Consider the following 27765-nt stretch of genomic DNA (forward strand, 5'->3'; position numbering starts at 1 on the left):
GTATTGAAATCATCATAATATAAATGATCAACATATTATGTTTGAAAAACATGAGTCCTATAATATAAGACTTTAAAGGTTCATATCATTTCCATTCAACGTTTTTTATCGGATTTTTTTTTACTATTAATGTAACCTCGAGGTTTAACATTGATAGTGAAAAAAATCGCATAAAAACGTTGAATGTAAATGATATGAACCTTCGAATTCCTATAATATAGGACTAGAAAACATGTGATCCAAATTAACCACGTGTGTTAAACAACAGACTTTGCACTTTTATGATATACAGGTATGCGCATCTTCCATATTCAAATCTGTAAAAAAAAAAATGAAAAATTGAAATACTTACACACTACGCAATAGTTTTGTCTTTGTTAAAAAATCATGAGTATTTTTATTTGGTATTTCTTTGATAAGAATATACTCATTTCTCTAACTTTGATTTATGTTTATTGTCAGTTCTTGTAATATTTTGGAGTGTGTGCAAAATAAAAATACCCATCTGAGTCAAATTAAAAATGCATTAATTTTTCTTATCTTTTGTATAATTGAAAACTTTTGCAGGTGTTGATTCAGAAGTCCGCATGTGAAATCTTTAACGTGCATATTAAAGTATAAACAGTGGCAGTTCCAGAAATTTTCTTAAGGGAACGACCATTTAACTTTAAGAAAAAAGGGGGTTATGGGTTTTTTCTTTAAAATATTATGATCCCCAATTTGATGAATTTTGTTGGTAATACTTTTATACAAACACTACATATAGGAAAGTCTATGTTAAATCTAAATTTATTAATATATGAAAAATGTTTGACTCGGACAAAAAAAAACATACCCCCTCCCGTTTTGAAGTAAAAATGGTTGAAATCTAAGGGGATGCCGACTGACTGCCTAAAAAAGGGGGCCCGCTCCAGTCCTGCTTCAGTGATTTCGTATATAACTAACCAAATTTGTTTCTCACTGAAAGGGGCGGCCGGGCACCCTGCCCCTCCCCCCTATTCAGACTCTGATAAAAGTTTGTAAATCAGGCGGGTACCATGCGAGCTTTTTTTTTTAGAATTACTTGGCTAGTTCTCTGACGTCCAACGACTGTTTTCCCAGACAAGCACGGCCCAGCTTGTCTTGCAAAACAGCCGTTGGACGTCAAGGTAATCTCGGACTATAATTTGGCCTGTCGTATTAATAAACAAATTATTTTTTTTTGTCATAATCTTTGTGAACTACAATTTCATGCAAACTGAAACCAAAAGCCCATCATTGAACTTTAAAAATGTCAAGTGTGCCAAATGTGGAATTAAGACTGCAAACAGATCGTATCATAATATGAAGTTGAACAAGCCTGCGGAGTTTTTTTAAGTTGGTAACAAGAAAATCATAGCTTATGATCAAACCCCAGCGTCCTCCACAAAAAAAGAGAAGGTCGGACACTTGTCAAATATGTCCCAATATAGCTTAAAAAGTCATGAAACTTTAGACTAAAATTTAAACTGCGATCTTATTTTTAGCCGTTGATGCCAAAACATATATGTTAATGTTCAAAATTGAATATACAAATGAACTTTCGTGGGTCTCTCCTTTCTCTCAGTGACTAGCATTTTCTAAAAATCACCTAGCCAGTTCTTATGAAAACGTACTTCGATGCTGGATTGAAAGAAATTGCCAAATTAAGACACAAAGAAGATGGCCTCTTAACAGTCCAACAGCAATGCACACACTTTAGTAAAACTCATTTATTTCATCTTGACATCTTTTTACAAAGCTCAGTTGCTCAGTTTCTTTATCAATAGAAATTTAAAACATGAGAATTCAGAATTTACATGTAAACAAACCACAAACAAAATATTGAAAGACGTGGTTTTACTGACAATGGAGGCTAAAGAAATCTTCAAGATTTACAAAACATTACCGACAAAAGCCTTCAGTTGGGCAATCTTACTGTAATCTGATTATCTCTACTGATAAATAATACAACACTAATGACGCATTTAAGTTTTGGAATAATTTCATTCACAGAGACTTTTTCTCATTAAAGTACATTTCTTTGCTCTTGTCTTTTCGGAGTTTAAATTGGGAATTACAAATTGCTGTATGAAAGAGACTAGCTCCACATTTCTATGCATATGATCGTCATATGTACTTGAGATTATTCCATAAAACATCTGTTTGATATCCTTTCAATGCCAGAAACGGTCTTTTACCCAGCTGAGAGCTAGTGAATTTTCTGCCACAATTACAAGGAAAAACAGGCTACATCTTGCACTGGATCAGGCACTTGAATCTTACATCGATCTTGATGTTAAGCAGTTAGTTTAAAGGCCCCTTCGGAAGTGTTGGATTCTGTGACAGTCTTCCTTCCATACAGAACATTGCTGCAAAATAATTTGATCATTCACTATTAGGTGATAATAATATTATTTGGCATTCAAAGAGAACCTGAAAATATTAGACCAATGTTTGAACAGAGAAATGCCCCCTTAAAATCAAATGATTGTTACCACAGATAAAAATAATCTAAATTTCGTAATATTTTCACCCGACACCCCCCCCCCCCCCCCCCCCCCCTAATTTGTTCAATGTATGGTGGTTTTACCCCTTTTCGGCTTTCAGTATGTCATATTGTATAGCTTTAATGAAAAATGCATAAATTAGATGAATTTCTAGTAAATTTCTACGAATTTTTTTATCATTTGACAAAACACCATGCATCTGAATCAAATTGTTTACTATTTGAAAAAGCGCGCCTTCTTTTACTTTAATTCATCTCCCTTTATTTCACATAGCAACGCAAATAAAAAACTGCCAATCTTTGCTGCATATCAATTTTTTTCCCCGATAAAAATATATATCATGCAACATGATCAACTTTACAAATTGGGAGAAAATCAAGGTGTTCCAACCATTGGATAATATTAAAAAAAATAATGAAAGGATGGCATGATTACAAGTTTGAACCCTGACGACACTAAAAATCGAAAATTTACGCATTTACCTACTAGTATCATATGAAGATACGATAAGGTGATAAACTTAACAATTAATATATCAAAAGTAATATACCAAATGATGTGAAAAATTATAGACCGATTTCCCTCTTGAGTGTTATATCAAAGTGTATGGAGCGTTGTGTTTATAAACATGTTTACAATCACTTAAAACAAAATAAGTTTCTTAGCAATAATCAGTCTGGCTTCACTAGGGGGGACTCAGCAGTAAATCAACTGGTTAATATTTCAAATGATTTTGGTAAAGCTCTTGATAGTGGTAAAGAAATAAGGGTTGTCTTCTGTGATATAAGCAAAGCCTTCGATAGAGTTTGGCATAAGGGTCTTCTTTTCAAATTACAACAAGCTGGAATATCTGGTAGTTTATTGAAATGGTTTGAAAATTATCTGTCAGGAAGATCCCAAAGTGTGGTAATAAATGGTATAAGTTCTGAATGGCTACCGGTAAATGCAGGGGTACCCCAGGGGTCTATTTAGGGCCTCTACTGTTTTTAATCTTTATAAATGACATTGTCGAAGATATTCATGCAGAAATCAAATTATTTGCTGACGATACCTCATTGTACTTAGTAGTTGATAATCCGATTGAAGCTGCTGAAACACTAAACAATGATTTAGATAAAATATATAATTGGTCACAAAAATGGTATGTTAATTTTAATGCCAAAAAAACAGAGTCTATGATTATTTCTAGGAAAAAAACTAAGTTGTACCACCCCCTTTAAAAATGAATAACCAAGAACTGAAAATAGTCGACAATCACAAACATCTTGGTGTTTATTTTTCTAATAGTGGATTTTGGCAAGACCACATCGAATATATAATGAAAAAATCTTATTTAAGGGTTAATATTCTACGAAAAGTTAGAAACGTTTTCGATCGGTCCACTCTGGAAAAACTATATATGTCTTTTATACGGCCAATTCTTGAATACGCCGATGTTGTATGGGACACACATAATGTAAACCTAATACAAAGGCTAGAATATATCCAGCTAGATGCCGCACGCATAGTTACAGGGGGACTAAACTTACGAATATTGGTAAATTATATGTCGAAACTCAATGGGAAAAGTTATCGGAACGAAGAGAAAATCATAGATTGATACTCTGTCACAAAATTATATATGACAAAACACCAGGTTATCTCCGTGAACAAATACCAGGATTAGTAGAAAGTAGGCATAACCATAATACAAGGCAACGTCAAAATATCTTAGAAATCGGTACAGGAACTCGCTTATATTCAGAATACTTTTTCCCTGCAACCGTGAAATTATGGAATAAGATACCTTTTAATATAAGACAGTGCGACTCTCTCTTTCTATTTAAAAAACATATTTGTAAACGAAATAAGAAGGTTCCCACACATTATTTTGTTGGAAATCGCATTGGACAAATTCTCCATGCACGCTTGCGAATGAACTCTAGTGCTTTAAACTCCGATTTATTTTTACGTAATTTAGTGGATGCGCCAAATTGTCGTTGTGGTGCTATAGAAACAAGCTCTCATTTTTTATTAACGTGTCCTTACTATACTAACATACGCCAAGTGCTACTGAATTCTCTTGCTGATTTTCCGCAGCGTATTGATGTAAATATCTTGCTTTTTGGGTCAGATTGTTTAACTGATGAAGAAAATTGTACTCTTTTTGTATTGGTACAAAAATACATATTGAAAAGTAAAAGATTCACACCATCATATGAAAGCATCATTTATATGTTCTCCTTGCATTTCATTTAGCTCATTTCAATCACTTGTTTTTTGTTTTTTGTTTTTTTTCTCTCCCTTTTTTCTCAAACTACATAATCAATCTTTTTTTGTATTTACTATTCTTAATATATTCCAATTGACAGAGCATGCTCCAAGTATTCATTATATTGTATGTCAACATTCTTTTGGAGACGAATAAAATAAGCAATGTTGCTTGTTTCTGAATACCACTGTTTATACTGTATTATATTATATAGCATGATTTGACTTACTGAATAAAATATTGTTTAAACCAACAATTAATAATTTACCTGTTTCATTATCATATTCACATTATGTTGACACGTCTTAGTTCGTCTGTGCTAGCTCATTTCAAATAAGCAAAACAATTCCGGCATTATCCGTTTTTCTTTACCGATCGCCTCTAGTCAGAAGAGCGCACTGTTTACAGGGGAGGTAATATTTTGTCACCAGTTCGCGCACTGCTGAGGGGTAGGTTTGGCTCGATAAGAAATCCCGACGGCCGCTTGTTTCAGAAATAGAAACTATGAAATACAACAATACAACTGGGGTGTAACTTTAAATCTTTGACCCATAAAACGGACTGAATTGCAAAGATCTTGACGCTGATCAATGAACCATGAAATGATGTCACGGTCAGATGAACACTAAACAGGAAGACATGTATTAAATACGGTGACCTATATTTTTGAAATCTCTGCTATTTGGTCGCTGGTGGGGAGTTGTCTCATTAACAATCATAACATTCATTACACAAAATTTGAAATATAGTCTACATATACCGGATCTGGAATCCTGGTCCAATATCTTCGTGGCGTCGGTATGGCCAGGCGTGGGATAGCTTAAGTGAACTTTTTTATGTAACTGCGCATGTGCAAATAATAAAAAGAAATGAATCGACCGAATTGTAAAATGACAATAAATAACGATGATAACAATGTTTGGATCATTAAACATAAAAAAATCCCGACAAATGTCAAGAACTGGTGATAACCTTAAGTTACATAATGCATCGTTTTTAATCCAATTAAAGAACAAATGTTGTTGTATTCCACGTGTTAGTGAGCCAGGGACCAATGATTGATGGAAATTCCCGAATATAGCTAAAATCATCTGAGAAACGACCTTTAATACGGTATCCCAAACAGTTAACGTTGACCATTGGACCATGAACATAGGGCAAGGTCAAATGAATACATGTAGTTTTACTAATCGTATTTTATCATAATGAGAGTCAATACACACTTTTTTTCTTTTGAAATTGCAAACAATAAAACACATTCTCTTGTTTCTTTATTGGTTTTTTATTTCCCCACACGGAGTAGATTATATAGACACGACATCTGATTTTAAATATTTTTATCAAAATGGAAGTTTCAATTCTCACTTAAATCCTTGTACCTGTAACTGGAGAGAATGAATTTCATTACAAAATTGCTTGTCTCTACCGGGACTCGAACCTGGACCCACTGTGTTACTAGGCAGCGCGTATATCGACTGAGCTAAAGAAGTACTTCCTTAGCTCAACCGCTTACGGCTGACTAAGTATCTACCAGATTTACTAAGGGAAGCAATCCCGTCACATACCAATCAGCCATACCATTTTCAATCTGCCTTATTATATGCTCCTATATTTTTTTTTCTTTAAATCCTTCGACTCATAAAATTCTGTGAAATACACAATTTCCTTCAACAGCATGGTTCTACAACTCTCTCGTCGTCGCATATCTTTGACGAAGCCAATATTTCTAACTCTTCAGTCACAAACAAATTAAATTCTAAATCATTAAGGTTTATTTTTGAACCAGCACACCGGTAATTAAACTGCAATTTAGATTGTGGCCATATTTACTTTTTAACAATCTCATCTGACGTATGATAAAAAATACCAGATTTTATCTTGCTCTTGGATTTTTAGCTCACCTGGCCCGAAGGGCCTAATGAGCTTTTCTCATCACTTGGCGTCCGTCGTCTTCGTCGTAAAATAGAACATAGGGTGAAATGCAAGTTTTGTCTATTATTTTTAAAACCGTTATCAATAAAGAAAATCTGACATCGGACAGCAAAAATGTTCAGAATGTTGAGCTCTGCCCATTGTTCATATAAGTCAAAACTGTCAGATGACTTCTTATAGGAGTAATTGCCCTTACATGACAATTTTGCCATTTTTTTCAGTTTTGCCTTTTTTCAAATCTGAAAACTATAACAGAGACAAAGTTTCAATTGCAAAAATGATTAGCAGGACAAGTTCTACAAATAAGTTATATGGTAAAAATCGTCATGCCACTCCCTATTGGAGTTATTGCCCTTTAATGACGATTTTTTTTCTCCCTTTTTTCAGTTTTGCCTATTATCTTGAAAACTAGTCAGAAGAAACCTAAATAAGCAAAAAAATAATCAGCAAGTTTTAAAGCACCAATCAAATCCCCAGAATCAACACTAGATGTAGTAGTCCCACTTTCATCAGAAAAAAAAATCTGAATCTATTTCCAATTTTTTTTTTAGCAGTTAAGGTTCATCATAACAAATGGACAAAAATGGCTGTATTTACACCTCCAAAACTACTCTGTGTACAGACTACCCTTTGCAGTTTGGAAAGTTTTAAGGCCTGGCATCCACTAGATATATAATTTTTAAATGCATTTTGTGTTTCAGAAAGATAAAAAAAAAATTTGGATTTTGATGGGCATTTTTTCCCTTCCTGCTGTTGGTGTAAAAAAAAAAAAAACACCTAAGGCCACGCTAAATTAATTCCTCGTTCGTCGGATTTCCCTCGTGTTGTGAAAGGTCGACCAGAAAAAAGTACTTGTTTTAAACCCGCGTCCGGTACGGAGCCGCGCGCGTCCGTCTCTAAATTTAGGAAACAAACATTTGATCAGTTGTGCGTTTGAAAGTAACGCCATACAGACATAGAAATTGACATTAAAAACGATCTAGATCTAACATTCACAACGTTGTTGTTACAATTTCATTTGCCAAATTTAGTATGATAATCATTCTTAACGTAAGACATGAGTGGAATATTTGTAGTTGCAGTGGTAACGCAGGCAAACACATCAGTAGAATATGAATTGGGCAATTCTTTTACCGATTTGTTGGAAGTGCTCCGTGCAAAAACATCAAACTACAAATTATCACGACCCAGAAAATATGACAGCAATTTTATGACCAGCTGCAACTACCATCCCTAAAAGATCGTCGACCCCAAAACAGATTTATCCTCTTCTGCAAAGCCATACACGGTTAGGCCAACTTACCACCTGTTAATGATGATCTGATCAACTCAACCCGAGAAAAAAAAACATCTAGGACAACCAAAAAACATGCATTTATATGGCCAACATTTCCTGAGACTGCAAACAAAACCAGACACATTAAAATTCTGCTTCATACCAATTCAATTAAAGATTGGAACCTACTATCACTGGATATTTTCACCAAGATTCAAACAGCAGAAGAACCAACTAAAACTTTAAGTGATATTGTAAGAGGTGTCCCACTAAGTGAATTACTTGACTCACGCTTGGTGTAGTAATATCCTTGAATGCTGAGACTACTATAACTGTGTTATAGTAGTCTCAGTTGAATGATATACTGTATACCTTTCAAGATCAAACGACAAAGCAACGGTGTCACTGTATTGAAAGATTTAAATTGTGACAATATAACATGCATAAGAATAAAAGAGAATCCCAAATTGAAATGAAACTATATTATTATATTGATTATTTTTTTTTTAGAATAAAGGTTTTTCCTTAAAATATTTGAAATTTATTTATATTTGCTAGTATCATTACAAAGTTATATTAAAATAAAATTAAAAATGGAAAGGGGAATGTGTCAAAGAGACAACAACCTGAACACAGAGCAGAACACAGCCCAAGGCCACCAATGGGTCTTCAACACAGCTGGAAAATCCAGCACCCAGAGGCTGGCTTCAGCTGACCCCTAAACAATAATGTATACTAGTTAAAAGCATGAAAATTGACAAGAATGCTTATGTGGTAATTGAATTTAACACATTAATCTGTCTTTACAGTTTACAAAATCTTCTAAAAAAAAGAATTTTTATGATTGTCAATGAGACAACCTTCAACCAGAAAACCAAATTTGTTGAGGTTTGCAACTAGTTCTATGAAGAGTTTATTTACAACCACTGGGTCGATGCCACTACTGGTGGAGTTTTAATTCCCCGAGGGTATCACCAGCCCAGTAGTCAGCACTTCTGTGCTGACATGAATTATCATTGATTTGGTCATATTTATAAATTAACTGTTTACAAACTTTTGAATTTTTGAAATACTAAGGTTTTTCTACCTCAGGAATAGATTACTAGTACCTTAGCTGTATTTGGCAAAACTTTTAGGAATTTTGGTCCTCAATGGTCTTCAAATTCGTACTTTATAGTTTATTTGGCCTTTTTAACTTTTTTGGATTCGAGCGTCACTGATGAGTCTTTTGTAGACGAAACGCGCGTCTGGCGTAAATACAAAATTTAATCCTGGTATCTATGAAGAGCTTATTTGCAACTAGTTCACGGTATGGCCTTCAACACAGAGAAATGTTCACATGCATATAGTCATGTATATATATCCGGTATATAAATTTGATTATCATTAAATTCTACAGGAAAGCAATGACGTAAGTGGAATGTATTGAAATGTTCCTTTTGTTTAGTTTATAGCATATATAACATCTGATAAGTTCATTTGAATGGTATAAATTGGTGTGGTTTTGAAGGACAGTATTAATTTTCAGCTTGTTATATACAGAAATATTTTTGGTTGTATATACAACTTGAAGTTTTATTCATGCATTTATGCTTTGCATACGTTATTTAAAGCAACATATAATGAGTGATGCATTGTATGTTGCATACGTTATTTAAAGCAACATACAATGCATCACTCATTATTTACATTAAACATGGATGCATGCCTGATCAAAGCTGTTGCGCTTTTTCATGTTCAACAGGATCATATTTATTTGATCAGACTACACAAAGTTGTAGGTTTTGCTACAAGTTAACCATTTTATACTTGGAAATATTTTGAAAAGATTAAACTGGATGTTAGAGAACAAACAGAGAAGCAAAGTAGGTTAATATAAGAACTAGAATATGAGATATATAAAATATCAAGCACCAAAACTATGTAAATTTCTAATCGCTCGCTTGCTTAAAATTCTTTTCATAGATTTTTTTTAAAAATATTTCAAAAATAATACCGCTCGCTAGTAAAATATTCTTTCGCCTGCCAAAAATCAAATTTCAGAAAGAAAAAAAACAAATAAAAAAATGTCGCTCTCTCGCTACCCTTTTTCAAAGGAAAGAGTCCGAAGAACTAGAAAATTAATTTGGTGTGGCCTAAATTACATTTGATACTGTCAACTCAGTTACACCCTTTTTACTCACCTATTGTTGTGTAGATATCTATTGTCCTTCCATTGTCCATGCCAATCAAGGACAATCAGTTCAATGCAATACACTTGTTCCCCGAGAGGGAGCATCTCAAAGATTTACCCAACTTGTAGTTTATTTTTACACCTTCTGCAGGAACGAAAAAAAATGCCTATCAAAATCAAAAAAAAGATTTTATCTTTTTGAAACACAAAATGCATTTAACTTTTACACATCTAGTGGATGCCAGGCCTTAAAAGTTTCAAAACTCTACAGGTAAGTCTGTACAGAGAGTAGTTTTTGAGGTGTAAATACAGCCATATTTGTCCATTTGTTATGATGAACCTTAAAGATTTTTTCGTAACAATAGAACATTTTCTTAAAGAATTAATGTTATGTGAATCGTCTATTCTAATTAGTTATCAAAGGTACCAGGATTATAATTCAATACGCCAGACGCGCGTTTCGTCTACATAAGACTCATCAGTGACGCTCAGATCAAAATATTTATAAAGCAAAACAAGTACAAAGTTGAAGAGCATTGAGTATCCAAAATTGCAAAAAGTTGTGCCAAATACGGCTAAGGTAATCTATTTCTGGGATAAGAAAATCCTTACTTTTTCGAAAAATTCAAAGTTTTGCAACAGGAAATTTATAAAAATGACCTTTCTATTACTATCAATTTAAAAGTAACTTTTTGTTTCTTTTTTTTTCTCTCCTTTTCAAGTCTCCTAAGATTTTTCAACGTACTATCAAATTCAAAAAGCAAAGATAAAACTTTGTAATAGTTACATAAGAAATTTACAACAAACAAAGGAAATTACAAAATTAACCCACAAAAAGAGCGAAATAAACTAGTGAGTAAATTTCAATGCACGATTATACGTATATACTAATAAAATTCTATTTCAAACTAGTGTGATCATTGAAGTGTAAAAATGTATGCTTTACTGCTTTGCTAATTGAATAATTTGATTCTTAAATTAAACCAATTAGGCAGATGTTGTCAGTACGAATGTCTGAATCTCATTAAAGTCAAAGCTTCACATATATATCTGCTCTTTGGTCGTGTTGTCTCTTTGACATATTTCCCATTTCCATTCTCATTTTATAGCTAGCAAAATTCATTTTTTTTTGTGTTTTTTTTTATTGTTATCTATTTTGTGATATTTTTTTTATATTTTAATTATTTTTTTATGTTTAAAACATATATCTCAAATATACTTTAGTCGAGTTTTCCCACTTTCCTCCTTCTTCGCATCTGTAAAACACAACTATGCTACTTTTTAAACTTTAATACTAACTTACATACATCAAAATTATTTTCATCAGGGGAAGGACCTAACTTAGTATTAGCATTTCTCCAACATAAAGTCAAAGAGTTATGCCGCTTTCTACATTACCGCCTAGTTTGCCAAAAACATCATTTTTGATAAAAACTAGCATATACTGCATTGTCTCGCCTGCGTTACTGAATTGAACTTAACCTTAAAATCATATAAACTAACGTTATCTTTTATCCATGAAACGGACTGAATTGCAAAAATCTAGACGTTTACCAATGAACCATGAACGAGGTCACGGTAAGATGAACACTTACAGGAAGTTTTGTGCTGGTATAAGTCTAGGTTAGTCTATGGAAAGGTATATACTATGAAATTTAGAGCGAGGGGCTTGCCCCGAGCTCTTAATTTCATAGTATATACCTTTCCATAGACTATCCAATTTAGCACATATTTACACCTCAAGTAATCTTTTAATTGGTCTATTGATAGTTTATTTTGGCTGACTACTTGTATCACAGGTGTTTGTAAAACGGAGCTCATTAACGAAGTTTTGTAAATCTACTAACTAGAATCATTGTAAAATATGTGATTTCAAAAGGCCCTTCACTCCAGAATAAAAAGATGGTAGCTACTGGTGTAAGTATGTATACTGATATAAAGCGGTGTTTTACTATACATGTTCTTCTTACATGGTAAGATGACAAAATAATTTGACCAAAAGCAGGCAATAATTAAATTGCAGTGGAAGCTTTACATGTTTTGAAAACATTTTTTAATTTCACAGTAAAACTAAAGCTATAATAAATTTGAAACATTAGATAGTTTGTCCCCATAGATATAGTCTAGCAGATAGGCATTAAAAAGCAACTACCAATAGATCAGAGATTATAGGTTTTGTGTTTTGTGTGTTTTTTTTTTTATTATTTCAAAGTAAAAACTAAAAGATTTATCAGAATATGTTTATATATATATATATATAGGTGGCACATTATCTTCAGACATGATCACAGTTTTTCAATAGGGATCATTCGTAATATTTCTTCCTGTAGACGTCGCTGGTGTTCCATAAGTGGTTGTCGGAAACGTTTTAATCACTTTGACGCTTGAATCGCATTACGTTGCACATGTTTACATTAGTAACCACAATCGACACTCGCTAATTTCACCAAACTAAGCTTCAAAATTGTTGTGAACCCGGCTGCAATTATTCTGAAGGGGGACCACAGAATCCCAAAAGACCATGAAATTCTTTTAAAATGGAGAGAAGGCATCGAGAGAGTTGATCCACCCATCAAAAATATCTAGGGAAACCCGGCGGAAACTATTCGACCAAGTTTGCCATAACCAGCTGGTAACCATGTCATGCCAGGAGATTATCTAACAACAGGATTAGGTTATTATGTATTTATATTTTTCTTATATTTAGTACAGTATTTAACCTCTTTGTTTTATTTTTTCTCGATTAAACAGCCCAATAATTTGACAGGTTATTATTTATTATAATAGGGGGATGACACAGGGATGTATTTTATTCTTCAAATATACCCTAACACTTTGTAAGTTTTTTTCTAGTCTTCACATTTTTTCACCCTTTTACCTTTGTTTGCATTGTAAATAAGAAATAATAATTATGTTGTGCACTTAATTATAGCAAGTGAAATATATTTCCCTGACAAAAAAATGCTTGAAAGGAAGAGAACTACATGTATTGGGAAATATGACAATCCCTATATTGCATTCTAAAAAAAACCATGGTACATATGAGCATAATTTTTCTATTTGTTTGTCGCAATAAAGTCTGAATTTTCTAAGGACTTTACATTAAACTTATGGCAAAAGCTGTCAGACCAATTTTTTTTAATTCTTCAAAGTTGGAAATCAAGAGTATTTTTGTTAGAAAAAAACATCAAACACATCCCTGCATTAAACGCTTGTCCTTTATGAATGATAAGAAAAATTTCTGAACCTGCAGTTTATTAAATAACATGATGCTTTGTGTTTTCCTGTTTTAATATTTCAGAAGCCATCATGGATAACAGACTTTTTACCCAACCATGAAGTGATGAATGGGATACATCTTTATGTTTGAAATGAATTAATGGTTAAAATCCAAGTGGCTGCAAGTGCGAGGATCAATACTTCTGTCAGAACCAGATGTAAAAAAAATTTGACAAAGGTGACAACAAATGGCAAATAGTGGAATTATGGAACAGGATTTATCTACTAGCCAAGACAGTTCCTTATAATAACACACAAACTTTTCTGAAAGGGAAATTCCATCTAGATCAGAAGAAAGTAGTTTGTGATAGAAAAGTGTCGTCCAACCGAAATTCACATTAAAAGAGTCCTTGTATTATCTAAAAGTTACACAAGGGTAAAACTTAATGCCCCTCCTCCGCTGTGGCAGGGGAATAAACAATCTGAAACATGTAATTCCACGTGGAAACTTCTAATTCAACTTGGTTTCAGAATTACCTGTGTTTGCTGTGTTCTTTCTAATTTCATAAAAATACATTGTAAATAAATATGCATAAAAGATGAAATGGATTTACATGCAATTGATTTTATTATTTGTTCTAATGTGGTGCTGTTTTACCACTGCTTTCCCAGTTAGCACCAAAAAAAATATGTTGAAAAAATATTGTAGAAAAATATCAAAATCATGCAAAAATGTATGGCGTTAAAAATATTTTCTAAACATTTTCATGATACTTTTAAAACATCATTAAAATGTTACTGAATTTTGACGACAATGTTTGTAAAATGTCTTATAAATGATTTGAATGTGTTTGTTAATCAATTATCCCTGAAACATTTTTAAAACATAAAAATTCATTTCTGCAGGAAAAAATGTTTTGAAAAATGTTTTAATAATCTTCATATTCTCAAAAAATCATTAAAAAATCATTTAAATGTTATTCGAAATATCATTATAAAAATGTTTTCTAACATAATCTTTCAAGTCTTTTTATAAAATATTCAGAAACATAAAAAACAATGTTTAATATCAGAGACAGATTTAGGAGTGGGGTGCCTGGGTCCCCCTTTATGGCCCTTATGGAGCTACATTTATGGTAAATCCAGATTTTTTTATTACTCTCAAAACTTTGTCTAGTTTGGGGCCTGATGACCCCTTTTAATGCCCCCGCAACTGAAAGTTGGGGGCATATTATTTTACCCCTGTCTGTCCTTCTGTCTGTCCGTTTGTCCCATTATGGGTATATAGTTATTCAGCACAACTTCTCCTACAGTTAGAATCCTAGGAAGTTTTCACTTTGCTGTCTGTTTGTACATATATTGAAGATGTGCATGTGGTTATGGTTTTGATTTTTATTGATATTTGCCCTTTTGGGAGATAGTTGAACTTTGTCATTTTTGGGGTATAAGCGGTTATATGTTATAGTTATTTTAAAATAACACTTTGCATCTACGGGGGCATCAATTGTGTCTCCCAGACACAATAATATCTCAAAGAAAGTCCTACATTGACTTTGTTTTGATACAGTTACTTCAGAGTGGAGTGGGGGGGTCACTTTATCTAGATTCAAAATCCTGGATCCACATTTGAGAAAACAACTGCCGTCATACTGATCTTTACCCCACATCTCCTTTTACATTTGTCTGCATGCTGTTGATGCCGGCTTAATCTATATATATTTTGTCTATTTTTGTCGGGTTAATGTCTCATTGACAAACCCCAATATTTCCTGTCTTAGATATCAATTTTATTGAATAGTCCATTTTTTTGGATTTTGCACTGAACACATATGAAAAAGAAGATGTGGTATGATTGCCAATGAGACAACTCTCCACAAGAGACCAAATGACACAGAAATAATTACAACTATAGGTCACCGTACAGCCTTCAACAATGAGCAAAGCCCATACTGCATATCTGCGTTGTTGTCCGAAGACACATTGGTTTCCGGACAATAACTTTAGTTTAAGTGAATGGATCTTTATGAAATTTTTTAAGAAGGTTTAATACCACAAAAGGAAGGTTGGGATTGATTTTGGGGATGATGGTCCCAACCAAAAAGGGGCCCAAAACAAGCATTTTTCTAGTTTCAGGATAATAACTTGTGTATAAGTATATCGAATGCTCTGAAATTGTACCACAATGTTTAATACCACAAGTAGAAGGTTGGGATTCATTTTAGGGGTAATAGGGCCAACAGTTTAGGAATTAAGGGCCAAAAACAAGCATTTTTCTAGTTTCCAGACAATAACTTGTGTATAAGTATGGATCTCTCTGACATTGTACCACAAGGTTCCATATAACAAAGGGAAGGCTGGGATTGAGTTTGGGGTTAATTGCCCCAAACATGTAGGAATTAGGTGCCAAAAACAAGCATTTTTCTATTTTCCAGACAATAACTTGTGTGTAAGTGTATGGATCTCTCTGAAATTGTACTACAAGGTTCCATACTACAAAGGAAAGGCTGGGATTGAGTTTTGGGGTTATTGCTCCAAGGAGGGGTTCAAAAAGTTGGGGGGGGGGAATTTTTTCACTTTTTTTTTTTAAGGGATTCATATTTTTTTTTCAAAATTTATAAAATTTCGAATATTTGAAAAGTTTCAAGAAGAAATCTTCAGTTGCACAGTATTGCGCAATGGATTTATAAGATCTTTGACCACATTTATTTTGTGTCAGAAACCTATATTATGTCAAAAATTTGATTACAATCCAAATTCAGACAGTATCAAGCTTGAATATTGTGTCCAAATTTGCCCCAACTGTATAGGAAGTACACCACTAATTCATGGCCCCATTGCTTTCTATGTTAAATTCCTCAATTTCAAGCAGACACAGCTCTTTTGTTTCAAGTTCAAATAAAGTGACAATCATTGCATGTCAAAGCAACACTTTATGGTGTCTTGTACCGGAAAAATCAACATACCTTTAATGGCATATAAGAAAGAACTGGTTCCCGGAACTTCGGATGTACCAAAACAGGTACTTCAGATCTGACATACAGGCAAAAAGTACCCTCTTTATAAAATTTAGTGCATTTTTTTTTTATATTCAAAATTATAAGTCAAAAAGTGTTCTACAATGATCACCAGTCATTCAGCTTTCATTTGATACCAACAATACCTAAATATTCTACATATTTTGAAAGTTACACTCATGCGTAGGAACTATTTTGTGTTAAATATGTACTACTTTCTGGTATGTGCTTTCTGGCCGGGCTGAATTAGTGGTGTTACACCTATAGGGTTCTGCGGTCGTATCAGGCTGCGCTCAGCAAAGCATTTTATTTCAGATTATAAATATCCTCATGCATTTCATTTGGTCCAGCATTGAACAATTTTTTTCTTAGAAGTGTTTTTTTATCTTTTGTTTGATCATGTGTAGCATCTGTCATTTTCTGTCTCAGAACAGCTTTTCGATGGTTTTCTTTGCTGTCTTGGTCAACAATACACAAGATAACAACAATAAGAAATGCAAAATTTTTATTTAATTTTGTCATTTCACTGTTCTTTTTCAATTTTTCTTTTGTTCCATTCTTTTTATTTCTCTTGACTTCTGTTGCTTCTGTAAAGAAAATGTTAACAGATTAGTCCTGTTGTTTAGTGAGTAAACTAGTGGAGATAATTTAAATTTCATCAAATTACACAAGAAAATTTTATTTTAATCCAGTCTGTTTTCATAAAAATTTATATTGAAAAGCGACATCTAATCAGTGTGGCTGGATTCGGAAGATATACACGTACATCTGTGGAGTTTCAGGTGTATTATTATCATACGAGTCTGTAACGGTAGAGTTCACCAGTACTAAAATAAAACTGTACAGTACCATTTTCCCAACTGAGATTAGGACCTGTAACCTTTACTTGGTCTTACAAAAAATCAACTCCCTTAATGGTAATTGTATATTTTAACACAAATACATTTTTGTGATATAGATTGAGGCTATAAAAGGATAAATACCTTCACACAATCTGTTCCTCCAGAATGTTTTGAATCTAAGCTTATAAATTTTGGCTCTTCTAATTGATTCTACAAAAGATAAAAAAAAGTCAAAATATTAAATACAATACAGTCAAGAAAAAATCGCATAGTACTAGTCAGCTACAAAGGTCACAACATTCAAAAATGAAAGAAAATTCAAACAAGAAAACTAATGGCTTGATTTTAAATTATAAAATAAGACAATAAAAAAACAAATATATATGTATATATATCAGAAATTAACCAACTATAACTACTAAATTAAAGGCTCCTGACTAGGATTGACACATTAACAATTATCTATACTTACAAAAAATATATCTGGCCTGGCCTTGAAGGGCTAGCGATTAATCACAGGCACTTGTCTCAGAAAAAAATTTCCTTTAACACATGTTATATTAAGGTATATAGGAATTTTTTTTTTGAGACAAGTGCCTGTGCAATTAATCATGAAAACTGTATAATGAATATATTGTCTTTCATTGTTACAAATATCTACCAGTAGAAAATGTCTGCAATATTTCACTATTTTATATTACTTTACTAACTAATACATTGTTGATGACGCTGAAAACAGCATACCTAATATATGCTATGTCTTGCTTTTGGACTCTGTCAAGGCAAGACAAAAAGGAAAGAAATCAATGATTCAAGTTCAAATATATTGATTGATTGTTGGAATCTTAATGTCCAGTGACAAATATTTAATGCATGTTCCAGCCAAAGTTTAATTAAACAAGCTAAGGAATGGTTTGAATTTTTTTAAAACATGTAGGTAAAGATTTTTTAAAGTACTATTACATAGATTAAATTCTGCTTGCCATGAAATATTTGAAAAACAAGATATCATGTGGATTTAATGGTATAACTAATGAAATTTTGAAAAATTCTTGTATGCTGAATGTTGGGCATGATATGTATATAAAATTATAAAACATTACTTTTTTCTTAAAAATTAATAAAATTTTCTCTCTAGCAAGAAGTTCTTATTGGAGAGAAAATTTATTTAACCCATTTTCAAAGGAAGATGTTTTAATAGCCCTTCAAACAACAGAGGTATAACCCTTTTTACTAGTTTAGGAACATTTTTTTCTAGAGTATAATAGTTTAGAAAACTATTTAGAATCTTATAAGATTATCTGCCAAGAACAGATAGGATTCAAAAAGGACGTAGAACTACATGTAAAAGGACCACATTTCTAAGTTTAAAAAATATTTAGTTGGGTTAGTTTTCATAAATATGTTCTAATCAATTTTGCAGAATTTGAAATTATTCCATATTTAAATAATTCCTTGTTTGAACTTGAATTGCAAATAAAACTTCATTATAGATGTACATCTCTTTTAAAATTTCCAAAAATGGCCCCATCATGTTATATATAAAAAGTTTGCAGAGAAGGGCCTTTATATTTTTTTTACAGTGTCTTTTTTTTAAGTTGATGAGGCTGAGACATATTAAAAGATTTAAAGCTTAAAAATGTAGAATCATGTCTTGTTTAAAAGTGGTATTGGGAGAATTTAATACTTTCCTTGTGTAATTGTCCCATTTTCAAAAGTAATAAATTGTTTATATATAACTGGGACTAATAGATTATTAGTATAATAGTCCCAGTATATAACAAGTTAAATTTAATTTTCCCTTGCCCAGTCTGCATGGTCTGTATCACCATGATTTCATGGCCAACAGATAATATCTGTACAGAACCCCTATTTTTAATTATTATTATACAAAATCATTAAAATGTATCCTAGAAAGATTAATTATATATTCATGGCTATTTATATGTTCAGTGGGGTTTTTATTTTCCTTTTTTCTAACTTGGGGTACATGTATATGTGTTCACATCAGGAGAAAATAAAAACAACAGACATTGACAGATGACAGAGCTATGACAAAACAAACAAATACTCTTTATATACAATTCAGCATTTTTCAACACATTATTTGTAAAAATACAACCATAAATGCCTCCAATAAACGTCTTTTTATATGAAATATATAGCCCAAAAATGTAGGTGACGAAAGCTTTTTGGCAATGTACTGTAACGGCGTTTCCGCTTATAATAGAAGAAATCTCAATATTTTTTAAATACATCGTTTACCTTTCTATAAGATCTATATTTCTGTCTCTTGTGGCAGCTCCACGTAACGTTAGTTCTGGAACAGACCAGGTATTGTAATCATCGGATGCCATTGTTTACGTTGTAAATACTGATGCAAGCGTTTTACGTGATTGAAGCGTTCAAGTAACCACTTATGGAACCGCAGCGCCGTCACGCGTGAAAAGTCGTGAATGATTCCTATTCATGACATCGTCCTAAACATGCATGAAATATTTGCCACTGGACATTAAGCAACCAATAATCAATAAATCAATCAATTCATGACGAAATAGATCACCTTCCTTAAGAATGTTTAAAAAATTATCACCAAGTTGCTTTAATTTTCCTTCACAGGTTTTCATAGTACACACTTTTCTGTGTACAAAGTAATTGCATGGATGATACATTATCATAATTTTAAGATATCGTTGTACTCTAATCAAGGTATAAAGAACCATATGTATTACCCTTTATTTAAATGATAAAATTTGCAATTGTCAAAAACATTTTTTAGATCCAAAGATTTTAATAGCAGGATATTTAAAAATCAACATGAAAACTAATTACAAACTATTTAATTTAATTTGGAACACAGCATTTTATTTCAAAATAGCCAGTGGCAATTTTTGTTTTAAATATCTTGATTACGATACAATGAAATCTTACCCTTGTGGTCATTCATGCGTAGTTACTTAGTACACAAGAAAAGTATGTACTATGAAAATTAGAAGGCAAATATAAGCAATTTGATTGGACGAGAAGTTGTAAGTATGTGCTAAATATCTTGATTACGATACAATGAAATCTTACCCTTGTGGTCATTCATGCGTAGTTACTTAGTACACAGGAAAAGTATGTACTATGAAAATTAGAAGGCAAATATAAGCAATTTGATTGGACGAGAAGTTGTAAGTATGTGCTAATGGAGTATTTTCTATGACAACAATCAATTGATGTAACTTCTTAACATTTTTTAACATGTCATTGACTGCTATATGTCAAAATGAATCAATAATGACATGAATAATTAACCAATCTAATTAATATGGAAACAGAGATCTTACTCTTGTGATCTGCCGATCAACACAAAAGATCTTTAGGGTGAAATGAGTGTACATATTTTGTGTAAACTCGATAGTTAACAGTTTTATGTATGAAACGTTTAGACAGTAATCGATCTAGGAATAGGCCGGGGTAAAATTTTTAAATCTCGATGAAAATTATGCTTGAACCCTCGTTTAAACATTTTTGGTACACCCGACTGCTTTACACTTTCCGTTTTTCATTTCTGTTTCGTGTTAGTTTTGGTTGTTGAATGTTGAACGATTGTATCGACAACGAACCAAACTGTAGAACAGACAATCAAAATGAGAGACTAGATTATCTTTTATAACTAAATCTACTTCGGAAAAACTTGACATCGATTTATCAAGATAATGAAACACCGCAGTGGTGAGGAAAAAAACGTCATCATAAACGCGAAGAAATACTGATATTTAGATTATAAAGTTATGGCAAAGGCAGTTGCAAAGTCAGCAAGTCGGGCATTAGGCCTTCTTATAGTAAAATGTAAAGCACATGGTGGCTTTCAACACAATATTTTTACCAAATTGTTTGACACTTTAGTTTGGTCAGTCATCAATTACGGCTCAGCTATTTGGGGTACAAGTGAGTTCTCCTGCATCTCAGCAGTTCAGAACCGAGCCATGAGATTTTATATCGGAGTTGGAAAGTATACTCCTAATGATGCTGTTTCAGGTGACATGGGTTGGAAGCCTCCATATGTTAAACAGTGGTCTAACATTTTAAGACACTGGGCAAGATGTACAAAAATGGATAAAGACAGGATAAATTATAAAGTATTTATATGGTCAATTAGAAAAAGTAGTTATAAAATTAAAAATTGGAGTTATAAAGTTATAGATATGTTGAAACTTTACAATATGGACAGATTTTGTAATGTAGATGATTATATACTGGATAAAAATATAATTTATCAGTTAGAAGTTAATATTTTTGATAATTATAAAACTGAATGGAGTACAAGGCTTGATTCTTATGGTCAAGGAAATAAGTTGAGAACTTATAAATTGTTTAAATTTTCATACCCTACTGAACAATATTTGTTGCAAAATATACCTATTCGATATCGCAGTGCATATGCGAAATTTAGATGTGGAGTAGCACCTTTAAAAATTGAAACTGGTCGTTAGGAAAGATTAGATTTAGATAAAAGATTATGTTTCAATTGTGATGATATAGAAGATGAAAAACATGTACTGTTAACATGTCCATTATATGAAGATTTAAGGCAGTCTTTATTTATTGATATAATTCAACATAATAATATGTTTTTAACTTTGTCAGATGATGAAAAATTTATATTTTTGTTCAAAAATGAAAATGTTTGTAGTTCTGTTGCCAAAACCTGCCATAATATTTTATTGCGACGAAATAGTATCTTATACTGTTAAAAAATCATTGTTATTTTTTTTATGTACATGTAACAGGTTTTATCCTTGAATGTGCATGGTGATATTGCACTTTTATGTTTTGTGTAAATAACAAAATTATGTTTTAATTCTGTTGTTTTATAATTGTATATAACAGTCTCTCATAGTTCTTTTAAGAATGGCACATGCATTCTAAATTTTTATATTGTGTACTTGATATTATAATGTGTTTATACTTGTATGTATGTGGTGAGACTTTAATAAACTATTGAATCTTGAATCTGAATCTACTTAAATTAGTACTTGGAGTTATCCTTCGTAAAATGTCTTCGTTTTGCTTCTACTTGTTTAATTAAAACAATTTGAATTTTTCAGTGTATTTGGCAATTTAGCACTCATTATCAGATAGACGACGAAATTTAAAGAAAATCCGATCTGCCAATATAAAAAAAGGAACGAATCATATTACTCCTCTATAATTATTGAGAATGGCAGCAATTAATTGGTTAATTGTCATTAAAATGTTCAATGTTTCCGAAAGTATAAATACCACAGATAAAAGGGCAATAAGGAAGGAAGACCGGCGAATTTTTGCTTGTGCAACTGGGTATCGAGTCTCCAAGGTTCCATAGCTTCCAACATATAAATATTGTGCACATAATTATCACAAACACTGCAAAGGCCAAAGAACATATTTAATGATGTATTCATTTAACGGATCTCAAAGGATCATCGTCATTTCCTTTAAACAATGCTCCATTGTAAGTAGTGACAACCCACGCGAAAGTGCTCAAAACAAACAGAAATATAAAAAAATATCACGGATAGAGTTGACTTATTTTCTTCATGTCTCATAATCCATAGAGGAAATTGTAGAGCAACAACCTTTTGAATATTTAGCACAAGCGTTATGCAAACATACATCGTATAAAATTCATTCGATATTTAGGAAAGCGGTATAATCAAATACATCTAGAGTAAAGCTCGTACAAAAACCATCCACCGAAATAGAACTCCTTTCTATTTTCAATATAAAAACAAGGAGATGTGGTATGCCAATGAGACAACTATCAACCAAAGTTCAAAAAAGTGGACGTAAGCAATTATAGGCAACCATACGGCCTTCAACAATGAGAAAAACCTATACCGTATAGTCAGTTAGTCCGTCAAACGGCTATTAAAGGCCACGACAAGAAAAATATGAAACAGTTCAATTGAGAAAACTAACGGCCTAATTCATAACAAAACAATTAACGAAAAATAAATATAATGACAGACATGAACCAACGACAACCACTTAACTACAGGCTTCTGACTTTGGGACAGGCACATAAAGAATTTGGCGGGGTTAAACATGTGTGTGAGCGCTCAACCCTCCCCTAACCTGGTGGTGTAACAGCAGAAACACGAGAAGAAACTTAAAAAAAATCAGTTAAAAAAGGATTAACTCATAAAATCGATACAAAGCAGAAAAACATCAAACAAAGACACAGATCAGACGTGGCAGAGTATTTATCCATCCCTCATCCCTAACAACAAAAAGGACACTAAGTACAGATCTGAAAGTACTCGCAGTTACTGACAGCTAGTCCAAAGCCAATAACAACTAATAAAACAAATTATGTATCTAAGACTATAATATCAATCAGTACACATCAAACATCCAATGGATTTAGTGTAAAGACGTCATTAACAGTCAGAGAAAAACATGACATTGTGCAATGCCAAACTAAAGTGAATATGTGTATAACAAAACTATTTAGTACGATTTTAATTTACTGATAACAAAATCAATATTTGTACCAATACGAACAATATTCAAAGATCTAATTACAGTGTTGAATTGGTAACCTTTTAGAAGCCAAGTTCGTCATAATGTACAATGTAATACGAATCTAACAAAACTTGGTATTGCCGCTAATATTCTGTAGCATTTACGATTTATAATAAAGAAGAGAAGCAAAAGATACCAAAGGGATATTCAAAATCCTTAGTCGAAAACAAACTAACAACCCGATGACAAAAAAACTAAAAACGACGAAAAAAACAAACAGCTAACAAAACACAACAAAGAAAACTGAAGACTGAGCAACACGAGCCCCGCTACAATTTGGAGGGGATCTCAGGTACTCAATTGGGTTAAGCAGTTCCTGCTCTATATGTGGCACCTGCAGTGTTGCCAATGTAAGTACAAACCCGTCGATAGGTGTAATTAGGTAGGTCACATTCGAGGAAAAGAGGACGGGATTGTGGTTTTGACAATTGGAACATATCCGTCGTCATCTGTGAAACAGATATTCCATAACGGTCAACCAACTCGTGATGGCGTCCGTAAGTTTTCGAAGGGATGATTTCAACTTCACCACTTGGAACTCTTGGTTCAATAGCTTTCTTGTAAGCATCAATCCTCTATCAAGGAAATCATGATATGAAATGCAAGCTCTGGAATATCATATTAATATCTGGAATATCGAATGAACGAATTTTCTTACCCCAAACACCAAGCTTCTTCTTACAAACAAGTATATTCCTGTAACCTAGTGGCTTTTATAAGTGTCTGTCTGTCGTAATCTAGATTCTTGAGATTTATTGGCTTTTTTTAGTGGCTGTCTGTTCTTATCTACATTCCTGTAATATAGTGGCTTTTGTTAGTGGCTGTCTGTCTTAATCTAGATACCTGTAATCTAGTGGCTTTTGTTAGTGGCTGTTTGTCCTAATCTAGATTCCGGTAATCTTGTGGCTTTTGTTAGTGGGTGTCTGTCGTAATTGTGTTTCGTTTACCGTTAAATTCATTACTGTTGTTTAAAATTTTGAAATAATACTATTATTTACAAGCCATTCTGCAGGTTATAATTGCCCGGAAAGTGCATTGATATATACGCAATAAAAGGTTACTTTTTTCATCCGATATCATGTCTAATCAATTATCGGAAGGGGGAGATTCTCGAAATAACAAGTGTGAACATTTTTTTGAGTTTATTGCCTTTCAAAATAAGATTAATGGAAACGAAAGGCTATCATTTAGTTTAACAAACCAAGACCAATTGAACAGTGCCTTTATTATTTTTCTCTATCTCCAAATCTAAGGAAACTGACAAAACGGAGTAAAAGCTTCGGTACAAGTTCAAAGAGGCTCCTTGCTCCGGTATTGAATACCACTGCATGTCAATATCAACAAATTATGACGGGTAAATAAATATCAACATAACTGTCTTAATTTGTCTGGCAACCTTCGCATAAAATACAGATAAAAAGAAACATTTTGTAACCATAGACAATACAAAATTTACACTATGTCTTGGAGAAGAAAAGATCGGTAATTTTGCAAAGTAAACTACGCATCTACGGGTGGTTTTATTTCAAACAAGATTGGAAAGTTGGCCATGTGGTTTTATAGAAATTCATTATAATCAACTTCAAAAAATGCCTCTGGCATGCATGTTTTTACCCAGTTGGATTCAAATAATAATCATGTTTATTAGTCCAGTAATGTTTGGTTAAAAATTGATTTGCGATTTCTGAAAAGGAATCAGAGTGAATGTTTGCCTCTGACACGCATGCTATTCGCCCGACCATTTGTACACGATATTGCTGCCAAATTTTGTTAAAAATAGCAACATTTATGACGATAGCATGAATTGTTCAGTATGGTCCATCGATATTGTGAACACATGTTTTTTTTAAAAGTCTTTAAAAAAGAATGAAACATATATTTTCTTTTCTTTCTTTTTTTTCTTTTTTTTCTTAAATTTTCTTACCTTTTTCAACTGTCATCAGCTTGTCCACTTATACCATAGTTAATCGTTCTTGTGAAAGTGTTGTTTTTCAATAAAACATTCTAAAATTTCTAAAAATGTTCCTCATCTTTATTTTAGTCGCTTGCATCAACTCCTTACTATATATTATTTGTTGATTTTCATCAACCTATAAACAATCTTCTAATCAAATAAAATACTATTACTGCATTTCTCAAATGTTTTTAATTGTAAATAATTACATTACATGTATGTTTCACGAAAATCCGTTAGTTTGATTAATAAGTGTTTTAAACTTTAATCGTCTGTTGTTTTGAATAAATAGTGAACATACTACATTTATATAGTAATTCATAAACTAAAAATAATAAAAAGTAAAGGCATGCAATATCTATATCAACTCAAAGAAACAATTGTAATTATATTGTTTTAATTTCAAATTGGGCAAACACGCTTTAAGACAGACAACGCTCACACATTTGTGTCAATATAATGGAATTCAATGCGACTGTCATACAAGTGAGAGGTTTAGCTAGCTATAAAACCAGGTTTAATTCACTATTTTCTACATAAGGAAATGCCAGTACCAAGTCAGTAATATGACAGTTGTTTTCCATTCGTTTGATGGGTTTGAGCTTTTGGTTTTGCCATTTTATGAAGGAATTTCCGTTTTGAATTTTCCTTGGAGTTCGGTATTTTTGTTATTTACTTTTTGTTTAAGATATCAATCAAACGACTGAAAATTAGTTTAGTGACACGGATTTGGCAATACGAAGAAGCGTAATTAAAATTTCATCGGTTTAATTTAAGTTTGTATTCCCTTTATGTGTCGATATCCTAACTAGTGAATTCACTCTTCCTTGAAAACTGGAAGGAGTCTGGAATTTTATTTCAATTATTCGATGCATGGAAATTCCATTGCGTAACCGAAAATGGTGAAAACCGTGGAAAACACTTGAATTTCCATCGGTAGTGTGTTTTGAAATTCGAGGTATCTCCGTTTTCCGAACTAGCAGTCCTTTCAAATTCAGCTTTATTTGCAAAAGTCTTTGAAACTTTATTTGTGGTTGTATTTATTTATGTTTTATGACTTATGATGTCGTTCTGTGGATTATGTGTCTCATGTCGTTTGTGGGAGGCTTATGTCGTCTGCTTGCTTACGTCGTTGAATAGTTTATTTTGTTTGGTTGCTTGTGTCGTTGGGTGGCTTATGTCGTTTGGTGGTTTATATCGTTGGGTCGCTTATGTTGGTGGATGGCCTATGTCATTGGGTGGCTGTATCATTAACGTATACTTTCATCTCCTTTTATTTACCTTTGTGTCCGTTTGCTCTGTCGTCAACTTTTCCAATTATGGTCGAGTTATTCTTGTAGGTAAAATGTACTTAACTACTATCAAAGAACCTATCGTTAAAATTTGTGGAATAAAAAATGTGCAAACAGTGGAATTAACAATTTTTGGAGTGTAAAAAATTCTTTGGATGTTTTAGATAGATTACGTGCTTTTGATGGTCCTTTTGATTCGGTTGACAGTTTTGACTTTTCCACTCTTTACACTACATTTAATTAAATGGTCGTATGATAAATCTGGTTGCAAATTTATTTTCTGCAACTCATATAAAGCCTTTTTCTCTAATGAGAAAGGTAAATATGCTAGATATACTTACTGGAGGTGTGATGAGATGATTAAAGCACTAAATTTTCTCCTTGACAACATTTATGTACGTTTCGGCAATAAAGTTTATCGACAGGTTGTAGGTATTCCTATGTGCACCAATTGTGCCCTTTTAATAGCAGACTTGTTCCTTTACTGTTATAAATCACAGTTTATGGCCAAACTCAGTAAAGAACTGTCTAAATTCCATTTAAATGATAAATTCAACAAGACTTACCGTTATCTTGATGATATTTTTTCGTTAAATAATTAAGAATTCTCTTAATATACTGCTGAAATTTACCCAAAGGAACTTACTTTAAATAAATCAAATATTAACACCAATAACTGTCCTTTTCTATATTTAGATATCTCAGTATTACACCGGAAACGCTACACAAAAATTTACGACAAAAGGGATGATT

General features: G+C 32.5%; 2 long non-coding RNA genes across 3 annotated transcripts in view; one reads left to right on the plus strand and one right to left on the minus strand.

The window, feature by feature from the left end:
• LOC127720532 (uncharacterized) overlaps positions 1–19680 on the minus strand; it is a 362531-nt gene extending 342851 nt beyond the window's left edge. Inside the window, exons 1-3 of one of the 2 annotated variants that reach the window (XR_007990836.1) lie at positions 19480–19680; positions 17356–17424; positions 16519–16959 (exon numbers count right to left, since the gene is read on the minus strand). This is a non-coding gene — a long non-coding RNA (uncharacterized LOC127720532). Of the gene's footprint in view, positions 1–15951; positions 16960–17355; positions 17425–19479 lie in introns of those variants that run through there. The other variant, XR_007990835.1, reaches the window with a different exon arrangement.
• Positions 12701–13963, plus strand: LOC127720535 (uncharacterized). The gene is made up of 2 exons (XR_007990841.1): positions 12701–12813; positions 13441–13963. It is a non-coding gene; the product is annotated as an uncharacterized LOC127720535 (long non-coding RNA).
• Positions 19681–27765: the final 8085 nt, after the last annotated feature.

The sequence above is a fragment of the Mytilus californianus genome, unplaced genomic scaffold, assembly GCF_021869535.1.
Source record: "Mytilus californianus isolate M0D057914Y unplaced genomic scaffold, xbMytCali1.0.p SCAF_11, whole genome shotgun sequence".
In the NCBI taxonomy this organism is placed as follows: Eukaryota; Metazoa; Mollusca; class Bivalvia; order Mytilida; family Mytilidae; genus Mytilus; species Mytilus californianus.